A 10,498-nucleotide genomic window follows, 5' to 3' on the forward strand; every position below is an offset into this window, starting at 1 on the left:
GATGTAGTTGATGATTGTAATCACCTCAAGTGGCCTTAAGTAGCCTATAATAAACTTGAGCATTGTCTAAATATAATATTTTTTCTTTCATATTTCCTACTATTTAGTCATTTTTTGTAGTCTATTTCCATTTTGGTTATTTAAAGATTCTTTTTTTTTATTACATCAAATCTTTCAGGTCATGAAATCAAGATTGGATATTTAAAGATTCATCTTTTTTATGCTCTAATATCAACCATTTTAGGTTCTTGACAACTAAATGTTGAGCAAATTTATAGTAAAACTAAAAGGGTAGATTTATATGGAAAGAAAATCCATTCATCACAAAGTCTATGATTCTTCAAAATACACAAGAATCATTTTTTTTGGAAAAACCCCAAAAGGAATATCTCAGATGAATATGAGAAAATTTAAGGTTTTTTGGGGGGGGGGATTGAATTTTAGTCAATTGATTACTTCAAAGTCAAGATTGGCTATTTAAATATTTATCTTTTTTTTTTGAATCTCTAATATTAACCATTTTAGGATCTTGGCCATCAAATGATGAGAAATTTATAATCCTTCCAGTTCAATTTATTTGTTTTATGTTTCTTTTTAGTACGTGTCAAGAAAATATATGTCTTTCCTTATTTGATAAGTTTTAGTTTTCTACAAGACATATTTAAGATAATAAGATTGAATAATGTTTAGTACACTATTTTGTTCTTAAATCAGAGTAATATTTCATTGTGGATTTTATATACTTTTTGGGTAAGAAATTCTTTACTACTCATAGATTCTTCAGCATTGGCTCAAAAAGAAAAGGGAAGAACACAAAATAATGAAGTTATTCTATCAGATATTTTTCAACATGTCGAAAACACTATTGTAGGAACTCTATATACAAAAGATGGGGAACCAAATATTTCTGCTATTAGAAAGTGAGTAAATTCTATTAGTGATTGTCTATGTTGCTCGGACTCTTTAAAAATGTCGTCAAATGCATGTCGGATCCTCTAAAAGTTGTGGAGTTTGAGAAAAAGCCGACACAGATGGATGTTAAGTTTGCTGAACAACATAGATTATCGATAGGCTGAGCAAATGACATATTAAGACTGTAATTGCTAAGAGTAATTCTAATTGTTGCGTTACAGGTTATTCAAAAGCATTGGTCATAACAAAGATAATGTAATTTCACGTATGGAATTGAAACAAGTATGCAATATTTAATTTGGTCCTGCACCTTCGGATGCTGATGAAATGGTCTAAAGAATCATCAAAAAATTTGATGATCAGTGTGAATGAATTTGTTACTGGATTCTCGCAATGTCTACACAATGTAGGACATCACTCTCATCTTTCACCGGAATCCAAAGATGATATCACCAAGCAACAAAAAAGGTAAATGCATGTTGTTTAAGTGTCTTTCATCCATGAATATGTCCAATAATGTATGAATAGCCAGTGTAAGAACTTATACAGGTAAACCTCTCTGTAACAGAGTCGTTTCTTTGGATATCTTTTGGCTGCTATAACGATATGATGTTATGGAAACCTATGATAATGTAAGGCATAAATATATATACAAACACTCAAACTTGACTCAGACGGAAATTAAATTATTGAAAGTTATAGAAGAAGTTAGTTAGAATCTTGTTATGTAACTAACTATGTGCTGGCATTAGTTTGTTAGAATATGCACATGGTGTGCATTGTGTGATCTATATAAGATTGTGCTCCTTCTCATTTCACTACTATAAATTTGGTCTACTCTCACGGTTCACCTATCGTTGCAATTGACGTTACTACCGTAGCCATAGGTCTAAGGCTACGGTTACAACAACCGCTAAAACAAATCGCGTAGCAATAGAGATATTGCTACAGTTCTGTGCGACAGTTCACATTACCATAACCGTACGTTGAGTTATTGCCACAGTTCTCATTTGAATTAAGTGCCAACGGTTATGGACGTATTGGTACGATTCTTAACTGTCGTAATAGAGGTTTATACATCAGTTCTATTAAGGCTATGGCTACAGTTTTTTTTCAATTAAACACACCGTTTTCACTCTATTGCGAAGGTTGTTATAAGGTATTGCAACACTTTCAAACAATTGTAGAACTGTGGCTTAATTCCTATTGCAACTGTTATTACCTGCTATTTGCAACAATTGTAATGCAATATTAGTAAGCTATATATACCTGCTATATATTTACTAAATCATTCATGAGAATCAATTTTATAATATAAAAATACACATAAATCGTTAACGAGAATAAATGTTCATTACCTTAATTAGAATTCAAGATCCGTGATTCTAATATCAATTAAAGCAAAATATACAAATCTTTTTATAGCATTAAAAAAAGGTGAAACACATGCCATAGAATTTTCAATCTTCAAAAATATATGATTTCTAGAACATCAATAAAGTTTACATCAATATATACTTCAGCTCCTATGTCAAGTCTTCACTACTGCTTTCATCGCCTTCTTCGATTTCATCACCTACATATAATCAGAAAAAAATATAAATAATTTAGCAAACCTCAAATCTTGGAAATTAACAAGTATACATGTAGTTACAACCATGCATTAGCTTTTAGAATTGTTCAACCCTAAAACATGGAAACCAAGTACATGCCAATAACATTCAACTGCTAGCTGCATTCAAACTTCTACAAGCAGCAGCAAAAACAAGAGACCAGACTACGCTATACATGCCAATAACATTCAAATGCTAGCTGCATTCAAACTTCTACAAGTAGCAGCAGAAACAAGAGACTAGACTACTATACATGCCAATAACATTCAGCTTCTAGCTGCATTCAAACTTCTACAAGCAGCAGCAGAAACAAGAGACCAGACTACTATACATGCCAATAACATTCAACTGCTAGCTGCATTCAAACTTCTACAAGCAGCAGCAGAAACAAGAGACCAGACTATACATGAAGTTATTAGCTACTATGTTGGCTCGACTAAACATAATTGTGAAGCTAGGATTCAACACTATAATGCTACAAGAAACCAGCACCAGAAACAAGAGACCAGCAGCAAAAACAAGAGTCCAAACTATAAGCAGTAGAAACAACACTATCATGCTACAAGAGACATGTTTAATTAACATAAAGAAGAAACCACAAGAAACCAAACTACAAGCAGCAAGTATCAAAAAAAAATCATGAATCTAACAACTGGTCCTTTACTAGGCTACAAGCAGCACCAGAAAACTCATGAACCAGACTACAAGAAGCAACTCAGACATTAAACTATCAGAGAACAAGCAGCAACTCAGAAATTAAAATCAAGAATCAGGCATATAATGATCCTTTGCCTAACTTTTCCCCAACTTCCTTAGATCAATAGCATACTATTCCATTCTAATCCTATAGCAAGTAGCAACAACAAATACCAATCAAAACATAGAATTAGCGACACTAACCTTGTTTAGCCCCTTGAACAAAAGTAGATTCTCTTGGTGAAGGAGTCGACAATGCTTCCAATATGTTAGGATAAATTAATCCTGCATGCTTAAGTTGTGCAATAACATCTACAATAACTTCTTGTCGCACAATTTTCTTTTGTTCCTCCATTTGTTTCTCCATTTTCTGCATCTTCTCTTGCATTTGCTGCATTCCATCAGTTGTTGCACTTAAAATTGATTCCAAATTTCCAACTTTTTTTTTCAAAGTAGTCTTTGTAACTCCTGCGCCATATAGTGTTAGACGTCCTGGATGTTCATGACCCATGACGCTTGAAAATGCATCAACATACTCATCATTTATGCTTATTTGTTTTTGAATTTCCTCCATTTCAGGCTACCAAAGCATATCCAACAAACACAATCTTATGAAATAAACAATTGATCTCAATAAAAAAAAATAGACAGGCACATACAATTTACTAATAGTATCTTCATTTGAGGCGTTGTACAAACGACCAGGTTTTCTTGTTCTTGTAACCACAAAGATCCTTAGATTATACTATCTCATTATCTTTCTCCTAGTCAAATTGAAATATATATATATAAAATAAACTCACACTGGAAGAGATCCAAAAGAAAATTTCATTAAAAAAATAATATATAAGAGAACTCACCAGCTTATTACGAACTAAAGCGAAACTCTTTTTGCCAGCAGTGTGTGGATTCATCAGTTTTTTTCGATTCATTGCATTTGTTTCAGACATTTTCTGCAAAGAAATGAATCAGTAATGTTAATCAAAGGTATATTAGTTTATATAGTGTACTAGACGAGGTCAATATTAGTCTGTCTTTCCTTTATAACAGTCTATTTTTCCTTTATAACAATCTGTCAATATTAGTCATTATATAGTGTTAAGGTGTCTGGTAAAATTCATGTGACTATCACAATAAATAAAGAAAGAAGCTGCAAAATATTACAATAGAGAAGAGAGTAGAAGAAAAAATAAAGCAGAATATATACTATTATCACACTACTTTAGACACTAAAGTACCAACCAAGCCTCAGGTAATATGTCAGCAACACCGATATCACACTATGGACAATTATGTCATAGCAGACAGTGTTGGCACTTTATCCAGATGCTTTACTACCTATACTATTCAGATGGTTACTATATGTTTTGATTTACTTCTGTAGCAGTCAAAGAGAAGGTTATGCAGGCTGGTACTATTTTTTCTAACAGCTTTGAAGTGTTGGGGGTTACTAGGTGGGAAGAAGCTGGGAAGGGAGCAAAAATCAGGAGCTATAATATAAATGCTACTTATTCAAAAAATTGAGATTCTGAACTACAATTTTACCTTGAATTTTTCAGAATTCCAATATTTGAGGAGCTCTCTAAATTGACATTCTGGAATATGACCAGGCTTTTTTGCCATTCGAATTGTATCATTGTCATATGGATCGTAATAATTAAGCTTCAAATTACTTCTATGTCTTCTCCAAGCATCTCGAATTTTTACCATAGCCCAATGGTATGCAACTTCAGGAATAATATATTTCCCCTATAATTTTGTGTCATTCAATTAGCCAATAGAAGTAAAATACTTTTACAAATAATTTATTATTGTAAACTATAAACCTTGGTATGATACCATAAATCCTTTTTAGTGTCCATGCTCCTCCAATCCAATATATCAAATGGGCAAAGAGTCGCATTTCTAGCCAATGTTCCTAGGAAGCTACTTAGCTCTATGACAACATCATCCGTAGGACCAACGGGTTGATTTTGACTATTCAGTATGATCAACTTACGTTCTTTTCGGGCATGAACATCATGCATTTGTGTTCTACCTATTTTATTTGGAGTGGTAACATCTCCAGTTATAAGAAAAATACAAGAAATATAATTAAAAATTATGAATACATTTAATAGGTTTGTAATCTTATATGTTACCTTGTTCTTTAGGTTGATCATTTGTTCGAGGAGTGAAAGAATTCATTTGCACTTGATCCTCAAAAGTAAAATCTTTTCCATGCTGCTCAAGAGGCAGCTCCTCGACAGGCTGCACAACAGGCAGCTCCTCGATAGGCTGATTTTCAAAAGGCAACTTCTCGACTGATTGTCTTTTTGCTTCAGATTGTGGTGCTACTGATTGTTCTGCTCCAATTAATTTGAGCAGATGTCCTTTCTCGCACTCTATTTCTTTAATAATTTCATTTGTTGTCAATAACAGTCGTTTCTTATTTGCCAAGAATGATAACGATCCCGGTTTAGCAAATGTCTTCTTTTTGGCTTTTTTGGTTCTTTTTGAAGTTTCTTGTTGACTCATAGCTATGACTATTCAAACCTGTGTGAAAATAGAAATTAAAAAGTTAAAATGTATGGCAGTGTACACTTGCTATACTTAAACAAATCAATCACCAAGATATTACAAAGAGCTGAAAATAAAATGTACCCTTAAGGGACATTCTAATAATATTTTCTGCACTCAATCACTCGGTAGGTCTATTACTGCTCACAATCACACACAAGATTTAGAGTGTTTTTAGGTGCCAATTGGTGAAATCATAAGAGAGCAGTAAGTCTGTTACTGTCCACAATCACACAGAGTAGGTTTGTTACTGTCCACAATAATATTTTCTGCACTCAATCACATTCATAGAATGTACATTAAGTACTCAGAGAAACTACAAAAGGAAGAAGAATGAAAATGATCAATAAGAGAGAAAAAGGACTTACCAAAACTAATAATCCAAAAGTTGTAGTAATTTAATGATAACATGAAAAAAAACATAGAAACAAAAAGAAGAGATAGCAAATAAACTTCACTCAACATTCATAATCTATATGATGCAACTCAAATGATATTCATTACTTACTATAAGAAAAAAAAACATAATGTATTTGAACAAGTTCACAAGATCCTTTGTCAATAATCAACTTCCATCCAATCCCAATCAGTATCATCAAAGTCATCTTCCTCTTCCGATGTTTCCATAGCTTCATCTGGTGAATGTTGTGCAATGGAAAGAGCATCGATGATATCAACAGGAAGATCTTCTCTAGACCATCTAACATCTACATCAACTAATCTTTCTGATGAACCAAAATCATCATTAGGCTCTCTCAAAAATGTTTCTTCAATATTAGGACAATTCTCTTCCTCCAAATCATACAAATCCACAGGGACTTTGTTTCTTCCATAATAAACATTTTTTCTCAACCGGATTTTCCACATAAAAAACTTGATGCACTTGAGATGCTAGTACAAAAGGATCATTTGTACTACATTTTTTGTTGAAATATACCTGAGTAAATCCATAATCATCGACTTCATTATGAAACCAATCACAATTAAAAAGTACAACACTAAAGCAACCCCAATAATCAATCTCAATGATATCCTGAATAATTCCGTAATAGAGAACCATTCCATCAACAGGATTTTGGTCCCTAGCACTAGCAAAACTATCCGTTGTGGCTGACAAAGTCACTCCACTATTCTGAGTTTTACAAGGGGCATCCCGTGTGTTCGTATGAAATTGATATCCATTAATGAAATATCCAGTATATCTTTTTGCCACAAAGTTAGGCCCTTTAGCTAGCCATTTTAAATGATTGGACACTTCAATATTTTTAACTTTTTCACTAAACCAATCACCAAATTCTCTACTATGGACCTGTGCTTTTACCCATGCATTGCCTCTAATACGATTATCAGTTAAGCTCTTATGTTCCCTGTAAGCATGTAATGTAATTTAATCAATGTGTATTTACAAATGAAATTAAATTTGAAATACATTATCATAACATCTAAATGAAATTTAAAAACAAACGAGTATTTTATCATACTTGATAAATGCCTCTACTTGTTCGTCTCCTGTATTGAACAAAGTATATCGATGTGCTTCAAACAACTCATGCTGCTCCATGTTAAAAATCTTGCCTTTCCTTATATTCTCACTTCCAACTGGATGACCTATTTTAGGAAATAAATATGAAACACCACCTTTCTCTGTTTGAATGTACTCATCATCCTCTATTTCACACCTACTTAATTTTATCTTCACCGTATTAGGTAGGTATATGGAAATAAAGTTCAAACAATCTACAGCTGAAAAACCTTCTACTATTGATACTTCAGAATTTTTTCGATTACGAACAAGCCCCTTGAAGTCACACATAGTTCTCTCTGTAGAATACATCCAACGCAAATGAGTTGGGACTCCAAGCTTAATTTCATCTACTAGATGGATAGGTAAATGTGGCATTATATCCAAAAAAGATGGAGGAAAAATCTTTTCAAGCTTACATTCAATATCTATGATTTCTGCTTTCATCTTATCAAGATCGCTTCTTCTTATAACCTTGCTACATGTGGCTCTAAAATAATTCCCCAATCTAATCAAGACCATAGCTACATTCTTGGGTAACACTTTTCTGACTGCAACCTGGAGCAAGTAATGCATTATGAAATGAGCATCGTGACTTTTGTATCCTGATACTTTGATCTCTTCAATTTGCACACGACTTGATATATTAGAAGCACACCCTTTTGGTAATTTGGCATCTTTTAAGACGGTGCAAAATAACTTTTTCTCATCTGGTGTCATAGAGAAACAAGCTTTAGCTAGATTGATATTTCCTGTATCACAATCTTTTAGAGGTTAAAGATCTTTACGTATCCCCATTTCATACAAGTCATAGCGAGAACTTATATGACCTTTGGACTTTCCAAGTATATCGAATAAAGTCCCAAGCACACTGTCACAAATATTCTTCTCTATGTGCATCACATCAAGATTGTGCCTCAATTTATTTGTTGCCCAATACGGTAACTCAAAAAATATGGATTTTTTTCCATGGACCATCATTCTTTCGTTTTCTTTTCTTTTTGTTCTTTCCAAATACATTATTGAATTCACGAAGCTCTTCAAGAATTTGTGCACCTGATAATGGAGTAGGTGCAACTTTATGCTCCTCGTTACCGTTAAATGATCTTTTATCTCTTCTGAATGGATGATCAGGAGGTAAAAACGTCCGATGACCCAAGTAAAACATCTTGCGACTATGTTTGAGATATTGGGAACAAGTATTATGGTTACAAGTGGGGCATGCCCATCTCCCCTTGGTGCTCCATCCAGAAAGCATTGCTAGAGCTGGAAAATCACTAATTGTCCACAATAGAACTGCAAGCATTAGAAATGTTTGATTAGTTACAACATCATATGTTTCAACCCCTACTTCCTATAGTTCCTTCAACTCCGCAATCAGTGGTTGCAAGTATACGTCTATATCATTTCCGGGAGACGATGGACCTGGAGTAATCATTGACAACATAATATTCTCCGACTTCATGCAAGTACATAGAGATAAATTATAGTTCATCAACATAACTGGCCATGTGCTATGGGAAATGCTCATAGTTTTGAATGGATTGAAACCATCACTTGAAAGACCCAATCTAACATTACAAGCATCACTAGCAAAATCAGGATGCAATGAATCAAAATCCTTCCAAGCTTCACCATCTGCAGGATGTCTTAAATTTCCATATTTAAGTCGTTCAATATCATGCCATCTCATAGCTACAGATGTTTCAGAACACATGAATATCCTCTGAAGCCTAGTTTTTAAAGGAAAGTACCTTAAAACCTTCACTGGGATTTTCGTAACCTTATTATTTAAGTCATTACGAACATTCTTCCATCTTGAAGCTCCACACATAGAACAATTATCTAACTTTGCATTGTCATTCAAAAATAATATGCAATCATTAGTGCAAGCATGTATTTTCTCATAATGAAGACCCAAATCTTTTATGACCTTTTTTGCCTTGTAAGACGAGTTGGGTATCTGAGCAAATGGAAATGCCTCTGTTATCAAGTCCAACAAATCTGAAAAGGCCACATCAGTTAACTTGTGAATGTATTTAAACAAGTATAGCCGGATGGTAAAACTCAACTTAGAAAAATTCTTACACCCTGGATACAACTCTTCTTTCCCTTCCTCCACTAATTTAAAAAATCTCTTTGCATCTTCATGTGGCCCCTCCCTCACTCCTTCATGTCTATGATCATCTACTATATTTCTAAAAGTATCATGAAGTAATAGATCAATGTCGTCATGCATGTTAGAAGTTTCTTCTTTATCGGTTGGATGTGGAGTATTTCTTGAGGAAAATCTTTCACCATGAAAGGTGTATCCATGAACAAATCCATGGCAAATCAAATGATCCTCTACCATATTTCGGGAATGCCAATTACGATTAAATCACTTCTTACAAGGACACCATATTTCATTTCCTTGGGAAGCTCGTTCAAATGCTTTATCAAGAAAATCATTAACTCCATGAATATATTCATTGGTGGAGCTTCGGAGATTTATCCAACTTTTATCTCCAAAATCCATTGGATATTTATCCTACATGACATGTGCAAAACATTAAAGCCAATAAATTCATGCGTACAAATAATATCGGCAGAACTTAACAACTCGAACTTTTAGATTAATCGAATCTCAAACCTTCACATCAATTCAACAACAAACAATTACAACACTAATAGTAGAACCAAAAAATATTGACAAGTTAAGTTATTAGTAGCTTCCACCATTTAATATATTTTGTACAAATGAATGACTAAAGGCACACGCAAGCACATTTCAAAGCAATAAGGGCAGACCTAGATTAGAGTAAATAACATACATTATAGAAATACACTGCAACAAGTAAACAAAATAACTATCAATATATTAGTTTTGATTCTAGCAAAACAGTTCATGTATTCGTAAAACAATAACAAAGTTGATTGTTCACATGGAAAAAGTAGTTCGGACAAACCATAACAACTCATATTCTCTTTATAAAAAAAACACAAGGGAGTTAGCTGGTCAATCTAACAACTAGCTACCATATAGCTTTTTTTTATTATTATTACTTTCAATTTAATACCAATCAGCCTTCTCGAGTTCCAAACGAACTACTTCAAAAATCCTGAAGTGTTACCTTTGGGTATGTATCAGCCAAGCCTATAAATAACATAATCACACAATATTATTAGGAAACCAAGCCGAAGAGAGGAAAAATAT

This window comes from Solanum lycopersicum, chromosome 10, assembly GCF_036512215.1.
Source record: "Solanum lycopersicum chromosome 10, SLM_r2.1".
Taxonomy (NCBI): Eukaryota; Viridiplantae; Streptophyta; class Magnoliopsida; order Solanales; family Solanaceae; genus Solanum; species Solanum lycopersicum.